This window comes from Leptinotarsa decemlineata, unplaced genomic scaffold (assembly GCF_025532065.1).
Source record: "Leptinotarsa decemlineata unplaced genomic scaffold, Ldec_3_MD MMD2_tig00026328_RagTag_RagTag, whole genome shotgun sequence".
Classification (NCBI taxonomy): Eukaryota; Metazoa; Arthropoda; class Insecta; order Coleoptera; family Chrysomelidae; genus Leptinotarsa; species Leptinotarsa decemlineata.
Window position 1 is genome coordinate 34905420 of NW_027412688.1, and position 22809 is coordinate 34928228.

Consider the following 22809-nt stretch of genomic DNA (forward strand, 5'->3'; position numbering starts at 1 on the left):
TATACTTGTCCGTATGAAAGACATGGTGTGCTCAAATCCAAGCCACAAGCAGACACTGTTTGGCCTTGAAACTCATTGATAGACATTGCAGAAGGGAATCTAATTGGAAATTGCACATGTTTACAATGAATTGGCATATCTACAGGTACAGTAGGGATTCCTGGTATTGATATATTTTCACCTCGGTACTTGCCAATAAAAATGCTGGCCTCGACAATGTTTTTTAATGCCTAATCGTGTGCCGTTGCACATCCGTGGTGGATTCCAATTACGGAGCGATCCAACCGTCATTTGTAAATGACTGTGGAATGCTTGGAAATCCATTGAGTTCAAAAACTGTATCTACGCTCGATGGATAAACTAAATTTGCTGAAAACTGTGTGTGGAGTGAGAGAAGACTTATTGTGTGAGCGAGACAGGAGAGCGAATTCGTTCTCATTTCTATTCTATGCTGTTTACTTAGTGACGCCTACATTGAATTTTCCAAAAAAAATTGTTCTCGGTTACCCCCACTATAATGTTAATAATAATAATAATAGAGTGACCTAGTATTTCCACGGGTATATGAGCAGAGAAAGTCAACAACACTCGGTGCAGTATAAGCATAACTTCTCTATTGCCTGGATCGGCTACCGAAAGGCATACAGTAACCAGTTTTTGGTGGGTTTTCGCCTTTGAGAAGTGCCTGGAGGGTTCACCGATGTCCAGCCACTGTCCTGAACGTCTCCTGTTTTCGTAAAGAATCCATTTTTCATCGTGAGGATCCGCAAAAAGAAAAAAAACAGACTTTCAGTTTTCGATCTTTTTGAGCTCTCCTATATGTTTTAAACCATTAAAAATCGCATGGTAGTTGACCCCCTGATCTTTGCCATCCCACGTACTATTCGTAATGAGTCAGTCTCCACCACGGTCCTCGAATCCTCGTCCTGGATGACTGTAGGTCGACCACTTCAGGGGTCATATTCGAGGCTAAAATCTCCAGAATGAAATTTCGCGTTCATTAACACTACCATTGCATCAATGTATAGTGTACGAAATTCTCTATCACACATGACATTGAAACGGGCAAAACTTCTGAAACAACCTAATACAATAGTTTCTTAACGAGCCAAATGAATCGTGTTTACCCTATTTGAACAAACAAAATCTCCATCGCGAATGCTATTAGCTTTTATGTACGAATATTTACTTTCGATAAAACGTATAAGAGTTTACCGATAGCTTAGTGGAAATATTTCCAATGCTCGATCGGTTCCTGTTTGTTTTTTGTACCCGCAAATCGGCATTCCTGCCGGAATTCGCAGAAATAAATAGATAAACAGACTTACGGTTTGTGTTTATTTCGATTTGGATGTTATTTATGCCCAGATACGACGTTATGTTTGCTTTTATTCAAATTGACTTCCTGTAGTCGAACGTGAAATAAGGCTATTACTTGATCTACATACGAATTATTTTCATTCATATTTCTACTTATATTCGAATGCTTTTTCAAAGGTTTGATAATTGAACTTCTAATAAGTTGAGAAACATTTCCAAGGCTCACGTATTTTCTCAATCATAAATTCTGTTTTCAAGTACAAATATTCTTCCAGAAAAACAAAGTCGACATTTCCATAGGTCATTCAGGAACTAATCATATCGAGATCTAGAGGGATCTTACGAGTGATAAAAATTTCGAATAAATAATTCAATTCTTTCGGCAGATAACGTTTACAACAATTTTGGACTTTCTTCGAAATTAGATTGATCAACTATTATAATTTGATAAGATTTCAACCATGTATGTTTTTCTTTAAATTCCACTCGTGAGCTTTGGGTTTGATAATTGGAATAATTTCATCAGTTCGGACTACCATTGTCTAATATAATATAAATTGATTTGAAATCCCTGAAAAAATAAATGAATAACCAAAAAATAAATGATTAACCAAAAAATGAAAACTGAAAATTGAAAAATATTATTAACAAAAATGAAAAATTAAAATTGAAAGATTCCAAACCAAGTTACGTCACGACGTTTCGATTGTTAGTATCCACAATCGTCTTCGGGTGATAACTGGACTTATTCCTCCGAGATCTGACCCCTTCTTCGGATAGCTATCCAAAGATAGGGACCTGATTGATAGAACAAACTTATCGATACAAGTAATCATGGAATCACTAGGATGCTGTGTACGAAACTGCTACTTCCAACTGAAGGACGAATTTTTTACGCAAGATAGGGACTGCCAATGGGACCGCCACTTTCACCGATTATAGCTAATATATATATATATATATATATATATATATATATATATATATATATATATATATATATATATATATATATATATATATATATATATGTGGAGTGGTTTGAAACTCTGGTCATTGAAGAAGCCCCGAGTCTGGTTGAGATACGTAGACGACACCTACATAATATGGAACCATGGGAATGCAGAACTAGACATTTTCCTAAAGCACCTCAACAACAAAAGTCCTTCCATCACTTTCACAATGGAGAAGGAAATCCACAACGAATTGCCTTTCTTAGACATATTGGTGGAGAGGACCGACACTAAATGGGAAACATCTGTATATCGAAAACCCGCTCACACAGGACAGTATCTGAACCAGAAATCCAACCACCATCAATCGACTAAGAGAGGAATCATCAAGACTCAACTAGACCGTGCTTTCGAGCTCTGTAATACACAGGAAGGTCTCGAAAAAAAGAAATAGGCATCATCAAAATGACCTTCAACGGAATGGTTACTCCAGAGTGATGGTAGAACAGGCTTTAGCTAGAAGACAGCAAGAGCTCCACAAGGAAGAGAAGCCGCCACAAGTGCGGAGAATCATATATCGGTGAAACTAAGAGGTCATTGAAAGCTCGCATTGATGAGCACAAGAAACACACACAGCGAGGAGAAACTAGCAAATCCGGAATAGCAGAGCATATTTGGACTCATCAACATAACATCAAGTGGACTCAAGCTGAAATCATCCACAGGGAGGAACACTGGTCTAGGAGAAAATTCAAAGAAGCCGCATATATGTTGCCCAACAACGTGTTTAGCCAAGCTAGCGTAGAGATACGTAACATATGGAAACCTGTGATCAAGCGGAACACAAACGACTCCCGCCACGGTCAGCCCCCGCTAAAAACAATGAAGCGGAGAGCGGGAAGAGAACTTTCAATGGCCTCTTAGTTTCACCGATATATGATTCTCCGCACTCGCAGGATATCCGGTAAATACAATTCTTGGAATCGCAGTCCTCGTTTGGTGGCATGGTTTTCGTGAGCCGCCACAACCAGTTCAAGTACTGGTTGTGGCGGCTTCTCTTCATTGTGGAGCTCTTGCTGTCTTCTAGCTAAAGCCTGTTCCACCATCACTTTGGAGTAACCATTCTGTTAAAGGTCATTTTTGATGATGCCTAGTTCCTTTTCGAGATCTTCCTTTGTATTACAGAGCCCGAAAGCACGACTTAGTAGAGTCTTGATGATTCCTCTTTTGGTCTATTGATGGTGGTTGGATTCCTGGTTCAGATACTGTCCCGTGTGAATGAGTTTTCTATATACAGATATTTTCCATTTAATGCCGGTCCTCTTCACCGATACGTTGGTTATCCGATTACTCAAACAATTGGTTTGTTTCAATTCGATTATTTCAATTTGATTTGTGGCTCAGCCTAACACTACTGATGAGACCTGGTAAGTCAAAACATCGCTATTTGGTGTTGAATCATAAATGCGTTATGTTTGAGTGTTGATTCTCAATTCTGAGACATATTTCAGACCAACAATCCAAAATGAACTATTTTTGATACATGGCGGAATGATTCAAAAAATGCTGTCGCAAGAATTAATGAAGCAGGATGTTTTTTTTGTACTTGCCGATGAAATAGCAGACATTCCGAAAAGTGAATGATGGCGCCGCTGAAATGGAACGTTTTTTTTTTTGTTTGTATATTTATTACACCCCCCTTCCGCTGGCAATTTCCTCGAGAATTTTTTCAGACGCAATAAGGTTTCTGGTATTCAATGAAAGCTCATATAGACTAGATGGAAAAACCGAAGCGAATGAGCAATGATCCACAATCATACAGTTAAATTATATAAAAATACTAAATTCCGTTTATGTTATCTATTTTAGCAGCTTCAGACCATATTTATTTGATTCATGTGGCATGTGAAAAAAAAAACAGGAATTTTTAAATTCTACGCATATCATCCAAACAACAACACAGAATAAATGCCAATTCGAAGTATCCAAGACATAATTAATTAATGCATCTGCAATCCCATTTCCTGATGATTTCATTGGCCATTTGTGTTTCTTCGGTGTGTTTTTCAGTGGATAATACACACAACGTTGGTATTTTGGTTGTGCAGAGAATCGCATTGAAAAAAGGAGGAAAAGTAATACGTCAAGCTGTGCATTTGACGCTCTTAGTGAAAAGAATGCTGATATATTTTCCAACTTGCATTCATTATTGAAAATATCATCCACAACTCCTGTACGACAGCTTCAAAAGGTTAGAAAACTCATTTAAGACACTCAACTGGAGAAAATAGACTGAATGGTGCTCATGGACGCATTAATATTCCCGTAAAAGACGTAATTGACCAGTTCGCAGCCGAAAGAGCTGGAAAATTCAACATTCTGACTTGATTCAATTTCATTATTATGGCTTATTAGTCGATTGTTCAACAAATTTTACAAAACATTCAAATTTATCACCGATATCCTGCAGAAATACATATTTTGTAGTATTTTCTTCCATACATTTCGTATTTATACTTCACCGAAATGAATTCTTGGCTACTACTCCAACATTGATATAGATTATTATATGTTTAACTCACCTACAAGCCAGTTGAAATAATTCCACTATTCGCAATGAATTTTTCATTCGGTGAACAAGATTTATCAGAAGTTTTTTGTGTTTATGTAGGTCATGAAAATACTTTTTAGATATGATAAACCACTTTCTATAGGCCATTAACGTATTGAGTTTCAAGTGAGTGAGGTGATAATGTTTAAGATTTCTGTAAAGTCAAACGAATTTCTTCAAGATTTGTCAGACGTATGACATGACTGGAATAATAACTGAGAAATGTTCTGATTTTCAACATATTCATTTAGGTTTTCGTTCATGTCATATTCTTTCTTGAATAGTTTTAACTACAACAAGTTGATTTTTTCGCGAAAAATATTGAAAATTGATGTAACTACATCGATATGTTTCTGCACACATTGAAAGGCGTAGAGATATTGACTTGAATCGCTATTTTTGTTCAAATCAATAAAAGTGATTCAAAACTACAAAACTCATAATGTACTTGTCTCTACTTGGGAGAATTGAAATCAGGCACCCATTTTGAATATTCTGTATTCAAAATATATGAACAGAAATGGATACAGCAGAAAGTAATCGGTTTCCATAACAAAAGACTGGCATAATGTGAACGTACATGATGGATGGATCTTTCTGCAACAACGAGAAATAAAATGTTCCACATTGATATAATTTTGCGAAAATATACTGAACTTTTGGTGGAAACGAATTTGTTTCCAACCATCCATTCATTATGGATATTAAAACAGTTTTCACTCACCTTCTTTTCCATGAACAAAATTCAGTTCCACATTCGGAAGGCTACCAACAGCGGCATGTCTGAAATTAAAATTGAAAATTGGTAACTCACAATAAATCCATAGATATTTTTGACTATATGAAAAATACTTGAGAACATATTTCAAGTATGAATTGTTGAAAGTGAAATAAATATGTTTTTATAATTAAAACGATAGTTTTCACAATAGAACAGAAGTTTCGAAGTGAAAATAACAGATCTGCTACCAAAACAATAGATCTGGCAACAAAGAAGACGGTATTTTTTTCATAAAATGTCTTCAGCCGCAGTAGATTGATTGGCAATATCGCAATATTTCTCAATATAATTGCATTATTGTTAAAAGTTCGATATTGTCACTCAGGGCATTGTGAACACCTAAGAAATTGTGATATTGCTGACTTTCTTCTATAATTAGATGAAAATTATTGATGCACGAACTGTCGTAACCTAAGAAACCACCAAACGTCATCAATATGTTTATTCTTTGATTTGTTTTCTCAATTATTCAAATGTGCCGATAGCTCTGCTAATAGTTAAGCAGCTACAGGGCTGCTACAGGGTGTAACTGAATAAGTGTAAAACATTTAAGGAGGTGATTCCTCATCAAAAAAAAGATAGGATTTTTCATATAAAGAAACTTCATTGGAGCATCCCTTGTTAAGATACAACCTCTTGAAGGGGGTACATAAAATTTGTATAACAATTTTTTCACAAGCACTAAAAAAGTTACAATATTGAAATTAACCTGAAGTTTTGTACTACCAAAAAGACACTTAGCCAGTAATTTATTTGGTTTACCCCATGGTTGTAAGGGGTGGAAAACGCAACCTCTAAAATTTATTTCCAATGTAACTTTTTTCTTATTATTTGTTTACCATTTATAAATTCATTTCCGATAGCCTGTTTCATTCTAAACATTTATGACGATATATCTCTGTAGTTGTTCGTAAAATAATTTTTTGCTTCGAACTGGTTCATTTTGGGCAAAAAACCCAAGATACATTTTTTGTTTAGAATGAAACAGGCTATCGGAAATGAATTTTTAAATGGTGAACAAATGATAAGTCAAAAAGTTACATTTGAAATAAATTTTTAGGGGTTGCATTTTCCACCCCTTACAACCATGGGGCAAACCAAATAAATCACTGGCTGAGTGTCTTTTTTGTAGTACAAAATTTCAGGGTAATTTCAATATTGTAACTTTTTTAGTGCTTGTATAGCTAATAGGATAGCTAATATGGTTTTGCGATTTCGTTTTATATTATATTCTCGTGATGGGTTATTTAATCATGGTTTTTTCGTGATAGGTGAATAGAATCGCTCCGAAGAACGAAAATGTATAAATTTATTGAAATATATGAAACATTCGTACATGATAAAACATAAAATACTCAAAATTTCTAGTTGTTCTCAAAGCACCGTGACATTTGTATTACATATTTGAAAGAAGGGCTAACTTTTCAATCAAAATCAAATTCAAAACTGGTAACTGGGAATCTAGGAAAAAAGATATCCCCTGATGCTTTTTACAAATATTTTTATTCAGCAATACACACGTGTGTGTGTATGTTTTTTCAAATAACTCAGGCCAATGAAATGACATCACATCGATTTTTAGATCATGAATAATCATTTTGAAAGGACATCCAATGTTTCGAACAAAACTTCATTTGGCTCAGTATACCGGGGATTGTTTTTCTACGACAATGTTGATTTTTTTTCACAATTTCTCAAACTTTCCAATAGTTTAAAAAATCTGTCTGTTTTAAATGTGTTTTTCCGTTGACCAGCCGTCGCACCCTACGAACAACAACCTTCAGAAGTCGAAACTTATGCGAGCTAAGCATTAAAGAGGTCTTACCTTTTAACGTGTGATTCCTAACACGGGTTAGACGATAGCAAGTGAAAATCGATCATTCAGCCTGGGGCTTGAACCACCGACCAACACGGCAGTCAGTTTGAGAAAGTGAACCTAGCACCCACGTCGAACCGACCGACTACCGACCTACCATTATCCTGCTATTTCGGGTGATACCAAATTCAACAAACCATCACTGATGAAAATCTATCCTGTGGTTTTTGAACCATGAATCACGATTTTGCGACATATAAAAAAATGAAAATAAAGAAAATTATTATTACTATAATCGTATTCTGTCAAGGGTTTCTCTATCATTTTTATGTTCACTATAATTCAGAAATACACGCTTCAGAGTTTCTCATCGATAACTCGATTCACTGATTCATTCTGCATTCGAAAAATATCCAGTTTTATTGACTAAAAACTCCGATGAAATACTGGTGCAGTATATCACATCCCGAATAAAATATCTGACTTTCATCACCGCATGCTTTTAGCTGTTAATATTTTAAAAAGCTTTCTGCACTTTGTATGCGACGTGGTGTAGGTAATTAAGAAAGCTGTCCATCTACTATACGGTCATCTCTGCTATTAAGGGATTTACATCTGCTATTTTGAAAAAATCTCTTTCACAAAAAAATACTGTTCCACCAGTGAGGAAAACAATACTTGTAAGCAAATCAACAATAGTCTGGAGTTTCAAAATACAATTTTCGGCAAAAAACAACATGTCATGAATTTTCTTTAGATCAAACCAGATTTTTCTCGGCTCTACTAAGTGTTGATTTGCATGATGGATGCAAAAATAATTTGAGATACTTAATCAGCAACTGAAATTATGAGAACTTCAAATTATTGATAACAAATGACAACCAGATCTTTCATCTTGTACTTTGACTTCCATCAATATGTCAAACTTTCATTGTTTTTTGTATGAGAGAATTGCCAAAATACATTCTAGTAGTCAAAAAATATCATCAATGTCTTTCAAAGAAAAACTATGTATTTACTGAAGATGAAAGTTAGGGTGATATTTTTGACACTTGAGTCACTATCCAGTACTAGAGCAAACATTAGCCGATAGTTTGTGCGTTGGTCCAAGGCATTGGTATAGTTATTCCACACTAAGACGGTTAATTTTTTCACTGGAAATCACACGCAATAATTAGTTGAACATCTGCGAGATTTATAGGGGAAAATTATGAAAAACTAGATGGATTTGATATGATCGAAGAACTTTTCATCAACGTGGAGAAAGCTATGCAAAATAATATTGAGCAAATCTTGTCAATCAACGAAAATTTGGACCAACTGAATCAATGTTTGAGAATAAATAGTCTGTGACTAGTGGGTATTGAAGAAGATCTGAATGAAAATATGATCAATGAAGTACTAACCTTATTTAACGAAGAGCTAAAAAGCAAATAGTCTTTGTTTGATTTGAATTGATAATTTATAGTTGGTAAAATGGGCGTAAATCGAATGAAACTTTGAGAAATGATTTTCGATTTGGAGTCTCACATGAAATGTGGTAAAATCTTTGAAGCCAAAATTAGTTCGAGAGGATTCGGAATTTTTATCAATGACGATTCAACCCAGATGTGATTCAAACTACCCAACAAGTTAGGGTTTGAGTTTAGTAACAGAAATGTTCTTCCCATTACAAATTTGTTATCGCTGTTGAAACATGGTTGCAACATGAAGGCTGGGGTGAGAAATATTTGAGATGAAAATGTTCAACTTGATAAGAGTCAACATGAATGTATAAGTTACGAATAAAACAACTGATGGAGGTGAGCTGACTACGCCGAAGAAAAAATTATTATAAACTGTTGAATATTGCTCAGTATTCGAAATACCATGGTACAATTTAAAATAGGTAATGAAATATTCACCTTATACTCACCTCCAAATTCCACACCTGACATATATGACATAGCAGTTAACTTTATTCGGCAACAAATAGACAGGATTGAAAATCAATTTTTGGTGATTTTATTCTACCTGCTATCAATGATGCAGATTTCGAATCGAATATCTTCAATCAAAAATTGGATATTTTGTTCGACTTTTCGGATAAAAATTCAATTGAATCATTCAATATTATAAAAAAAGAATAGAAAATATTCTTGACCTAGTTTTTCGTTCAGAAAATAATCTAGGGTCTTGTTTCTCAACTAGGAATTATGTACAATTTGTCAATGAGGATATTCATCGTCTTTGAATATAGTAAAGTTATGAAAATAAATAGAAATTTTGTAACCAGTTGAGTGGGGAAGAAAGACATAAATTCAAAAAAGCAGATTTTGAAAAGTTTGTGATTATTTTCCAATGTTTCGAATGAATGTGATGTAAACGAGGCTTTATATGGATTTTATAAAGTACTGAATGGAATTATATTTCAGTGTGTTCCTGAATGCAGAGCATACAGCCATGGCAGAAAAACCGCAGTCTGGTTCATAAAAAATAAAATAAAAGAAACGGTAAAAGAAACTTACAGTTTGTATCTGACGTTTATGAACTCAAATTTGTATCAACAAGAAGAACATTGAAGTCTTTGATTGAAAAAATGGGGAGTGGGTATTTGAAACAAATTCAGGAGAATGTTTCTACGTATATTGGGTCATTGTAGAATCATGTTTGGACTAGACAAATAGACTAACAAGCTACATATGACTTCATACTCGTATATGCACTGTTTGGTGTAGCAATGAATATCACTAGAGTTTTATCCCAACTCTAAATCGTTATTTCAAAACCTCGACACGTGTTTCGATCACCAAGTGATCATCTTCACCACGTGATCTCTTGAAGATTATCACTTCGTGATCGAAACACGTGTCGAGGTGTTGAAGTAACGGTTTGGTGTTGGGATGAAACACCGGTAATATTGCATCATTTAAAAATTTATTTGTAAGCTTTCTAGTCAAAAATTATCTTTCGCTTGTACAATCAAGTATAATGTTATGCAACAATCATAGTCACAAAACAGCATTTCTGAATTGTAACCACTCTGTTTCTCCAGAATCGCTAGAGTTTCCAGGCTGAAGCAAGGCCACGTCATCCAACAAAAATAATGTTGTCAGGAATATGTTATATAAATGAAATAAGTACGACAAAAATATAGAAACCTAGAAAAATGTTAGCTCTGGAAGGATCTAAACAAGTTAATTTCTTCACTTCACCAGAGATACGGACTTTTGTTGCACCAAATGCAGTGGAAAATCGATTTCTCGCGTTCAGTCTGTTCCCTAAAAGGGCAAGAAAAATATTTTGAATAACTAAAACCAGTAGCTTTAATATCAGTGATATAAAAAATGATTGAGGAAGCCGTGAACTACCATATCCTGAGGTCTTTTATCGTGGCATGATGGGTTGGTATCCAAACTTCGATGCTATGGTCTGATGTCGAATTATTTTTATTCACGGCACTACAACTCCCTGAAAGAACTTTTCCTGCGCATTTTCACCGGCAGCAGGAATTTGCATATCTTAATGAGGATCTAGAGGTGATTTCGAATTGTGGTTAAAGTAACCAGGTTCAATTCAATGCCAAGTAAACCCAGGCATGGGTTTTTCTCCAAATAGATGAGTGTCTCCGACCCGGTTATGATAATGTCTGGATGGACAATTTCGCTTTCTGCTTCGATGAGTTTGTTGAAGGTTAAAATGGGCACCAGTATGTCTTGGCACAATCATGTCGCTGGAATTGCAGAGGCTGCATGTCAAAAGCTTGGAGCACTGTTCCGAACCAGAAAACTGTACAAACCTCAGGAACTTTTGATGCTTTATGAAGCTCAGATTAGATCTTTTTTGGAGTATCGTTCACATATGTGGAGCTCCGCCCCTAAGCAAACCCTGAAGCTGCTAAATTCCATCCAGAAGAGAGTCATCCGCCTGATTGAAGACACGAACATGACTTGCAACCTTGATAGTTTGGAATATCGAAAAAAGGTTGGAGATTTTTCTCTCTTTTATAGATATTTCCACGGGAGGTGTTCAAGTGACTTGGCATATTTGATTCCACCAAGAGCAGAACATATCAAAAATACTCGACGGACTGTGGCTGCTCATTATTTTTAGGTTCAACTCAGTACACTTTGAACTTCACTGTTCAATAACTCGTTCATTTAAAAATCTGCTTTCATGTGGAATGTGAACCGCAAATTTCGCACAGGCACCGATCTTAGAGCGCCTTTCATCTCCGCAAACTTTGTGGAGATCAAATCGTGAGTCGAAATTACTATGGATCTTCATCAAGTAACTGCCGAATTAATCAGAAAAAGAAAGTTCTGATTTGCCATTTTATATCATGAATAATGATTTGAACTATTGAGAATATATCTTAAAGTACTGGTATTCTCTAATCACTCTAATCAACAAAACACAAAAGAATTATAACTTCTGGTTGTTTTCAATTTCATATGTTCGGATTAGATCGTATTTTCAGAAATTTGAACGTGGATGTACCCTTACAAAACTATTTCTGAAGTGCTACGAGTTTGTCCTTTGAAAAAATGTAAAACTATTTCCAGCAAATCCTGTGCTTCAATTATTGGAAAACCATTTTTCTCATTTCGACACTGAAGTCTTTGAAATGGCTTGGAAAAACAATGTTTTTAAACACACCCTTCCCCAGATGTAGATGTCTGGGAATTATTAAAAGAGAACTATGCCAGAAAATATAAATTTACATAGATATGTAAGTAAAGGAGGGAAAACAGTTAAAAACAGAAAAAAGGAATTTAAATAACACTTAAATTCGACCAGATATTTTTCTCGAGACAATGTATCTGGTTGAAGCTAGGATGATCCTGCAATCGTGTTAGGAATCACACATTAAAAGGTAAGACCTCGTTAGTACTTAGCTCGCACAAGTTTCTCAACGTCTGAGAGTTGTCGTTCGTATAGGGGCGACAGCTGATTAATGGAAAAACAGATTTTTCAAACTTCAGTGTTAGATTGCCACTAGATAGTTTACATAACCGCAAAACGCTTGAGGAAGATTTGTTTGAAGGTGAGGAAGATATTGTATAGCGAAACAGGTGTTGAGATTTTGTAAACTGATTTGTGAGTATCTCACAATACAGTGGTACTTGAATACATCATGAATTTTCATCAAGTATCCACCAATTCCATCACATATTGTTACGGTTCCCAAAATGCAAGAGCGGATTTATAAGATAACAGAAAAGTAATGTATTGAAATCATATATTTATGCACAGCATCCACCCTGTATAACATTCAAAACAATTCAGTTCAGTTTTTTGTGCCTAAAGACAATCAGAATAATTCGACTTTGAATAACGTTGATAGGGAAAAAAAGGAAAGAAAAAAGAAAAGGGTTTTTTCTCTGGGAATGAGAGTTGAGTTTGGTTATCTTCTCTGGAGGAAAAATTTTGAGCTCATCACTTTGTGGATTTGAAGAAACCAAAATATTCAATACGGAAATAACTATATTTGGGTTATCTAAAGGAATAACTCGCCCACAGTATTGGGGATTTTTATCAAGTACCCGTTCTCTTGTCAAATTCCAATCTTCAGGCCACACAACAACTACGGTAAGAACCCACTTCCCGAAAATACCCTAAAGGGTATATCCTTCTAAACCTTAACCTTATTTAAGGTCTTCTTATTACCACCTCAAGTCGATATTGTAAACTATATCCTGGTGTATCTCTTGCAAGGCTAGACCACTACACCCCTTATATCTCTGATTACGGTCTTCCGACGAGCAAGTTATCTGCATGGAAAAGATCATTGCCTGAGTGGACTACGTACAGGAGTTGGATCATGCTGCTGGAGACTATTCTCCCATATCCCATGCATGTAAGGTCTTTCCTGTTATGTATTACACTCTCCCGCACGACCTCGAATCAACATTGCGGCACAAATTGCGAATTCTAGAATAAACCAAGTATTTACCACACCTTAAGTTTGATCATAAGTTGCTTACATTTATATCTGTGAACCCACAAGTATACTTCTGGGCCATAAGCCTGTAATCACCATAAGCTTGGCGTGTTTAAAGAAACAATACACTTATCTTCCAAGTGGACTCATATTTACCCACTATCCCTCTCCACTAAGTTCCGGCAGCCCATAATTTAGTTACGAAGTAACAAAGTAACCCGTTTCAATCTACGACAACGGATGTTACAATATCAGAAAGAAGAAAGTGTAGATGAAAATCATGGTTGCCTGATATGTTGTGAACCGTTTGATCAGAGTCGAGCTGGGGAAGAATGGGTACAGTGCTTGTTAGTGAAGAATGTAAGATATGCTGAGGGAAATTGAGATGTATTCCTAGAATTTGCCGGAAATGAAATACCTGATACTTATTCATTGAGTAAAGTACACTCAGTCATTGATGGTAAATCAGTACAATACAAGATACAGTAATACATTAATAAATAATAATGTATTGAATGGAACTGGCCGATACTTGATGAAAATCTATATTGAAACTAATTAATACAGTTTATTGTATGATTTTCACTAAAAAGGGTTTTACAAAAACCACGACACGTGTTTTCCTATACAATCACACAATAAACTGTATCAATTAGTTAAAATAATATTTGTTTAGATGGCGAGACTGTTGTGTCTGAACTATTTCATTTCTGGATTTGATATTTACAAGAACCTGGAATTATATATTCCGTCGATTCATGGAGGAATTCCTCCTATTGGAGGAATTATAAACATCACTTTTAATTCGAATCAGAAAATGGAACTGTGAGTGATGTTGTGTAACAATCAGTCCCTGAGGGAGAATTAGATGTTCCATACATATTTTCATAGAATTCATAATTCTAAGATACAAATAAACTAATATTCGGATGAAAATATCATATGGTGGAAAAATCAGGACACACTATCAAAAAATGTCACAACCAGCGCCAGTCTCCCCTACTATCAGCACAGACAAGAAGCTATTAGTTTCCATCGTATCAATTGTGCTGAAGGCTTTCTCAACAAAATTAAATCCTTGAATAAACTATGGTTCATCTTTCTTGGTCATCACTCACCAAAATATATTAATTTTTTCTCAGTATCACTCAATCAGATACAGGTTTTACTCTCGTCAAGAGAAAATTCATCATTTGACTAAACCCAACATCCGCGTATTCAGCTCAGCAAATCTTTTCAGCTTTCAGTGGTTACAACCTGGTTAAATATAGAAAATCGATCGTGGTTTATTTACATCAGGGCGCTTTTGTCGGAAACTGGGATTTGAATATAGTCTCTTGAGCTGCGAAAGAGTTTATTTATTATTTAAACGGTTTCTGAAAGTTGGATAGCTATTCGTTCACGCTTTGCCGTTGTTTGAGTTTCAGGGCTACAGTTTCAAAGCTAAAACTTCACTGAAATGTTAATATTATTTCATAATGAATATAAGAGAATATTTTGTATAGTATATGTGTTGTTTCAAAAATATTGTCCCATTGAATGTCATGAGAGTTTCTATAGCTCCATATCACAATAAATATCTATTCTACTGTGTTGTGGTATATATTGATCGACAGAGAATTTTTTTATCTTTACATTAATGCTGTAAATTGTTTTTATTTCAATTTATTGCCTGTATCCACCTCAGAACTATCTTCAGGATCGATATTTCGTGGTTAGGCATGATGGAAATACCTTAGGCAAATTCCATGCTTCTTCAGGGGTACCTCAAGGTTCAAATTTGGGGCCCTTGTTCTTTTTACTATTCATCAAAGACTTGCCAGATTATATCGAGCACTCAAAATGTCTACTTTTTGCCGATGATGTGAAAATTTTCAAACAAGTGAGATCAGTCAGAGATTGCTCGGCCCTACAAAAAGATTTGAATAGATCATTGGTTCGCAGTGTTTGATGTGAGTTAGATTTTAACCTGAAAAAATGCCAAGTTATGACAATTACCCGCCAAAAGGATCCCATTTCTTTTGACTACCGCATGAACAACGAATCGCTAAAAAAGGTTCATGAATGCAAAGACTTAGGAATAACCTATGATTGCAAATTATCATTTATAAACTTATTGAACATATAAGAAATACCACAAATCGAGCTTTGGGATTTATTTTAAGATAGACTACTCTTTTTGGTAACATAGATTTCATAAAAGTACTCTATTTCACGATAGTGAGATCCAAACTCGAATACGGTTCTGTAATTTGAAATGGAGAATATCAAACAACTTCACAGGAACTGGAAAAAAAAACAGAACAAATTTCTAAGGTACCTATATTATCAGAAATATTGTAGTTAACCCGATTATAATAGCATTAGAACATCACAATTGAGAACTCAATTTGATATACCCTCCTTAGCTCTAGGCGAAAAATCTTTGCAATAATTTTTATACATAAAATTATTGTTTTGAATGATGCAACTGATTTTCCTTTATTTTCAGTATTTCAATATTGGGCATACATAAAGGCATACATAAATCCAATAGTATATAAATCAAACCTCGCAACACACGCCATACAAAACAAACATAATTTCCCCCCACCAGAGAACATAAAACTCATAAAACAAGTCAACAAGGGAAACCGCATGGATATTTGGGAAAACTTGAACATCCGTAAATTTAACAGTCATAAATCACTTATCGAGGAACAAGTACAAATCAAAACACAACAAGACCTCACATTCATTATATTAAACAAAACCATACACATTCCTAGAGAAGATCTAACACAAAGAAGAGTACCTGATGCAGTACAAATACAGGCAAATTCACCTAGAGTACCTGAAATACCTGAGTTGAGACGCTCTGACCGTATAAAGAGGCAGACGACAGGATGACAAGTTCAGTTTGAGGAGTGCCTAGAAGATGACAGTACTACCAGCTGTCGAAAGCGCTCGCATATAATTAATAGAAGATATAAAGCTTCAAATCCTTTTTGTGATATTGAAATAAAATTATTAATAACAATATAAATTGCAAGATATTGATTGGAATATGTCTATCACAAAATTAAGATCTTCAGTCCGTAGACATGTTGATCAGTTTAGCAATAAATTTTTCTGTTATTTCGCATTTCATTTTTCTTGTTGTGAGTTGTAATAAGTACTGCTTGTTGTCAGGTCCCCATATTACATTGTTTTATATAACATATCATTTCAAGTGATTGTATATTCATGTATATTTCTTATAAGTCATCCTTGTAATGAGGCCGTCAGGCCTGTTAGGGTAAAATAAATAAATAAATATTATGTCGGTGAACAATTTTCAGCTAATTTTTCTCAACGACTTCAAATCGAACCTTTACGCTGCCAAAACAGCCCTAAAAAATATCAGGCATTCGGTAATAATAGTGTTAATTAACGCATTGTTCGACGTTGGTTTGCGAAATTTTGTTCCGGAGATTTCACCTTGGAGATGAGTACCGAAGTGGTCGACCTCATCCCCAGTAATCCGGGATGAGGATTTTAGGACCTTGGTGGAGACTAACCCATCACAAACGGTTCTTGAGATAGCCAAAGAACTAAGCGTCAGCTGCCATGAGGTTTTTGATAAGTTTTAGATTTTTTTTTTGGACAATACACAATCACTACACGAAATTCCTTAAGGCGATCTAAGAGCGATGCCTATGCGAAAGTAGTGAGTCACATTGGACTTGAATTGCTGTAGAAAAAAGTTCTGAGGAAGTTTATTCCATTCGGGAGCACTTCTCCAAATAAAAGAGTTCTCAAACAGTGAAGTTCAAGGTAAACTTAGTTGAAACTCAAAACGATGATCAGCCACAGTTCGACGCGTATTTGGATTATGTACCGCTTTCGGTGGAATCAAATGTTCCGAATCACTCGAACACTTTCCGTGAAAGAATCTACAAGAGAGAGATTAATTTCCAAACTTTCTTTGATGTTTCAGACTATCAGGTTGAGAGTGATGTTCGTGGCTCCAATCAGGCGGATGGATTTTTTCTGGATGGAATCTGGCAGCTTCAGTTCTCCATAAATGAAAACAAACTCAGAAGAAGGTCTGATCTGAGCAAAAGTTGCTGAGGTGTATACAGTTTTCTGGTTCTGGTGATGAGGAGTGGATTTTCTTCGACAACAGGGGACGTTTAGGGCACTTCTCGAAGGCAAAAACCTACCAAATAATTACCATTTTTACTGTGAGCTGGTCATCACCAACCGACTACCATCTGATTCAAATGATTTGATTCCAATCAAATTGAATAGATGGTATTGAGTGAAATATCGCAGTTTGAAATAGACTTATCAAAACGGACAGAACTTTTCAAACAACCTAATATTTACGACATCCGGGATAAGATATCAAAAATTAAATATAGTTTTTTGTGAAATACTCGATATAAACCTCTAATACTGAATTTTTTATAGATATAATTAACGATTTTGAAAATCTAATGTCATTTATACTTTGGAAGTCATTTCTCGTGAGAGGGTCGATATTTTTGAATGTTTTCTAGTTTATAACTTCCCATAATCTGAAAAATAAACAAATCTTATCAAATAGGAAATCTGCTGAAGTTTAATGAAGGGCAAATTGAAAAGTTCCGCTGTGAAATTACTGCGTAATATAAAGCACTGAAGAGTCTTTTCAATCAGTTTCAGTCTTCTATTAAGGAACCTCAATTAATTATGAACTTTCCATTCTGATGTGAATTTTATTATGGCTTGGTTTGTATCCATCTGGGTTATAGACCGAGACATGGAGAGTTAACAAATCTCCACACTATCTTTGAAAGCCATGTCGTCTAGATGCTTACTCGAAATGTTTCAGAACTCACCAGGACATTCCCGTGTCGAATGGAACTGAGAAGGCTACTTTTCAAAAGCTTAGAACCAGAAACCTGTACACACCAACCAACTTTTCATACTTTATAGAACTCAGACCAGATCTTCTTTGGAGTATTGTTCTTATATATAGAGCTCCGCTCGTAAGCATACCCTGAAGCTGCTGGATTTCATCCAGAAAAGAGCTATCCGCCTGATTGAAGACGCGAACATCACTTGCAACATTGATAGTCGGAAACATCGAAGAAACGTTGGGGATTTGTCTCTCTGCTATAGATACTTTCACGGGAAGTGTTCAAGTGACTTCGCACATTTGATTCCCCATATCAGAAATACGCGACGGACTGTGGCTGGCATTGGTCAGTACACCACGAACTTCACTGTTCGCGAACTCTCTCAGTTGGAGAACTGCATTTATGTGGGATTAACTTCTTGAGAACGTTCAATCCCAGAGATTCGAATCCAATGTGACTCGCTACTTTCGCACAGGCACCGCTTTTGGAGGGCCTTGGGGATATTCCCGTGGTGCTTGTGTTTTGTCCTTGGAAAAGAAGGCATCCAGCAGGTGACAAGTGAATTCCAAGCAGCTCTGTGGAAAAGAATCGTACTTGATTTCCATTGCTGAGACAAGAGGTTGAGATATAAACCTGAATTGAATTCTCGGAAAACATCCTGTACAAGAATTTCGAATATGACATCTGGACATCCATTGCTTTGTCGTTCGTCAAAGAAAATATATCTGGTTCTGGGTGAGGCGTTCTGCCCAGGTGAATTTATTGGGCTTTGAGACTGGAAAAGGGTATTTTTTAGATGGAAGCCAAGTATAGGAATTTCATTTTTTTCATTGTTTCGTCGATTTGTATTGAGTAATCAATGGAGTGCCATACACTACTGACTAATTGGACTATTCAGTCTTTATATTGCGCAGTAATTTTTTATGGTGAACTTCAACTTCAACACTTCAACAGAATTTTCACAGATATAGCTCTGTTCATTTCTCAGATTATTGTAGATCATAAACCAGAAAAACAGAAAAAAAAACTTCAATTTGTAACGTGATAGGAATTGATTGCTTGAATACTGTGATTGTTCATGAACAATTCCCAAATGAAAAACGAATATTTCACAAAACTGAATCTTCAAGTCAGATTTGACTCTCCTACTTGGACAAACATTATCTTCTATGTTTGTACGCAACAATATGTAATAATCAATACTTTCAGTATTGGAAAAAATTCAAAATCAAATACTCGTATTTGAATTAACGCATCATATACTAACAATGTGGAACTTTTTGGTTGAAGCAGCACCTAAGTGACAAATTTGTTCTCTTATAATATTTCACTTAGAATAATTTTTGCAGTACTTATTGTCGTCTTTACGATTAATAAAGATATACTGAATAATTCCTTATAGTGTCGGTGAGAATAATCTTTGTAGATGTTCATAAAAAACACACCCGAAGTGACAAAGCAGTATTGAAATTAAACTTGCGGTTTTGACTTCCTGTCCCAAAAATCAATAAACGATAATCAGTCAAAACAAAAATCCTTATCAACATGGTATTTTCAAATTTATTCTCACTGAAATTTGTCACCACAGACACGTTTTATTGAGGTTACTGTATCTTGGATTACAGAAATCTCCAATAATTACTATTGCACGAATTATCATCACTAAAAGTAGTGTAAACAATGTAAATTATAAACAAAAGTTCAAATGAAATTAATTATGATTGGCAACAGTGGTCATTGAGGAGTTGAGGGATTTTCTTTTTTGTTGGATTAGTGACTGACCTATTCATTTTGTAGAAATTCATATTGGAATACTATGAAGAAAATAACTTTTGTCTAATATCTAGAAAGTTTTTCATTTGTTACGACTGGTTATGGTTTCTTTAACCGTTTTCAAGTGAATTTTTGAATGGTTTAACAAAATTGAAAACTTTCAAATTGTTATAACAAATAGAAAACTATATTATTACACTAACAGTAATAATATATATTTGCATTGATGTCTAGTCTATTTCACAGTGATAAATTATTACTTTTCACTGTCAAACTATTATGAAAAATACGAATAATCCCCAATACTATATGTGATATTCATAATCTCTCCACCTACTCAGCTCACAATAAAATACTACAAGATTATACTTTAGAATATACTTTGGCGGACCAGTAATAATATCACTTGTTTTTTTTTAGGAAAACTTAAACGTGACTTCCAGAACAAATAATAATTGGAGCAAATTCATTAAAAACAATAAAGACATTTCAGTTTCTGATAGATTAGACGTATATGAGTTAACTTGTAATTCTTTTCAAAAAAATTATATACATTCTTTTTCACTTCATTTCTACAAAAACATTCACAGTCTGTGATTCTTTAGAAAAATTCTCAGGACTCAATGAAAAAAGGTGTCATTATTAAATAGATACGGAACAAATTCATTACTGAACTTCATATATCTACTTCGTTCGTAACCTCTTCTTTTTATAATATCACTTTTTTTTATTACATTCTCAAACTTTATTGCCGATTTCTTTCATTGATCGATTTCCATGAATTCTCCATTCACATTCTCGGAAGCATTCGAATATGCGGTTTCGGTTGGCATTAGAAAGCAATTTTTCCACTCAATACAAAAAGAAACCCGTCTTTTGGAAGATTCTACGGGTAAAAGCTAGCGCAACAAAATAACCTTGTCCTTTTTTCAGCTATTACGATATGTCAGATCCAGGAGGACCCCCGGGACTAGTTCTTAGGATTTATATCCTTCCAGGAGTTGGAAAAATTGCCTCTTTTGTTTTAATTTTCCGTCGGTGGAGAATTCGAGATTTATAACCGAGGAAAGGTAGGCGAACGATAATTCAGGTGCGCGCTTTGGAGGAAAATTGGTGATAATTATCATAATAATGAAATTTGTATAAATGCAAATATTGTGATTTCCCAATCTTCCTAAGTATTAGGATATGATTCAATGTCCATTGTGATAGTAGCCAAGGAAGTAGTTCTCTAACTGGCAGGCATTTGCCATAATCCACTATGAAGTATCACTGTAATAGGTGGATATTGAGAATTTCCATTTCGAAATACCAATTTCCCAATTCGTATGTATCCAAACAAAGTCATCAGACCAGTTTTGATTTTTGTTAGAGTTTTGATACACGTTCCGACTTGGGGTTCCATTTACGAGATGGAGCTGTTACTAGTTAACATATCTTTTCTTTCGGGCGTTGAAGTCAGTCGAGTCCTAGACACTTTGCTATTTGGGTGATAAATCTCCAAAATAGATCTGTAGATGATCTACTCGATTGATTTCAGCGTGATCCTGCTGCTGGGCGAAAGAGACATATTTGCAAAAATTTCCTCTGTGAGGAGACTTACATAAATATCTGTCTCATATAACTCGATATCCACCGTAGTATGAACCGAAGATGTAGTTTTTTTTCTATAGGAACTTGCCAATTCTTATTGTTCAGGAACGTTGCTGAAGGATATTATTCCAAATTTGATTTTGAAATATGTATTTTGTCAATCAATTTGTATCCCCCACGATGCAGCTACCCGGACGATTTTGTATATCCGTTGAAACAGTATTTTTCTGTCATTTTCACGAAACTGGCAAATTATTTGGCGATTCTACTCGGAGGAAATTCACTCGTATCAACTATTAACCAAAACTTCCGAACCACAAAATGAAATTTATACGGATGAAATTATATAATTCCGAAATTATTCGCATACACGTGAAGATCACCTTGAAAACTGTGAATAGTTGCCCAGTAATGAATTGAGGATCAAGATAGAGGAAACCCACAGCGACATTCTTCATAATTTCATTTCTTTCCATTTCATTTGTTTCATTAGTCAACGATTTTGTATACCTGAAATCATTTGCAAATTCACTTTCCTGTTGGAGTATTGTAGATTTCAGCCAGAATGAGAAAAACATTACAATTGATAAAGGTGTTTTGTGTCAAAATATCATTCACACCTTTGATCACCAAAAATCTAACATGGGGATATCATACCATGACTGATACATAATATTATATTATTGACATACAATCTAAAGTCCAGTTGAATCCACCACGTCAAGTTTTCCACATATTCCCAGGAAGCAATTTATTATATTATATTATATTATATTATATTATATTATATTATATTATATTATATTATATTATATTATATTATATTATATTATATTATATTATATTATATTATATTATATTATATTATATTATATTATATTATATTATATTATATTATATTATATTATATTATATTATATTATATTATATCATATCATATCATATTATATTATATTATATTTTGGAGGCATACCTAGATCGTACATATTTAATTTGTCAACAATTCTCATATCAACATTTAACAAAGCATACTTGTTTTAGAAATGAGGTAAAACAAAAGTTCACCTCTGACATGTCATCAACATATTTTTGTAGGAAGCTTGAATTGCTTCAAATTACTTGCAGGACTGAGTATGAGAGAAATAAAATTTTATAACTGAAACATCGCCAAAAA

The 22809-nt window shown here is 34.7% G+C and overlaps 1 protein-coding gene and 1 long non-coding RNA gene across 2 annotated transcripts in view; one reads left to right on the forward strand and one right to left on the reverse strand.

Moving 5' to 3' along the window:
- LOC141485512 (uncharacterized) overlaps positions 1 to 16717 on the forward strand; it is a 26744-nt gene extending 10027 nt beyond the window's left edge. Inside the window, exon 2 of the long non-coding RNA XR_012467256.1 lies at positions 15896 to 16717. This is a non-coding gene — a long non-coding RNA (uncharacterized lncRNA). The remainder of the gene's footprint in view (positions 1 to 15895) is intronic.
- The window catches only part of kek3 (leucine-rich repeat, immunoglobulin-like domain-containing kekkon 3 protein), a 600794-nt gene that overhangs the window by 346474 nt on the left and 231511 nt on the right, over positions 1 to 22809 (reverse strand). Inside the window, 1 exon segment of the mRNA XM_074182347.1 lies at positions 5609 to 5667. The gene's annotated coding sequence lies outside the window, so the exon portion shown is untranslated.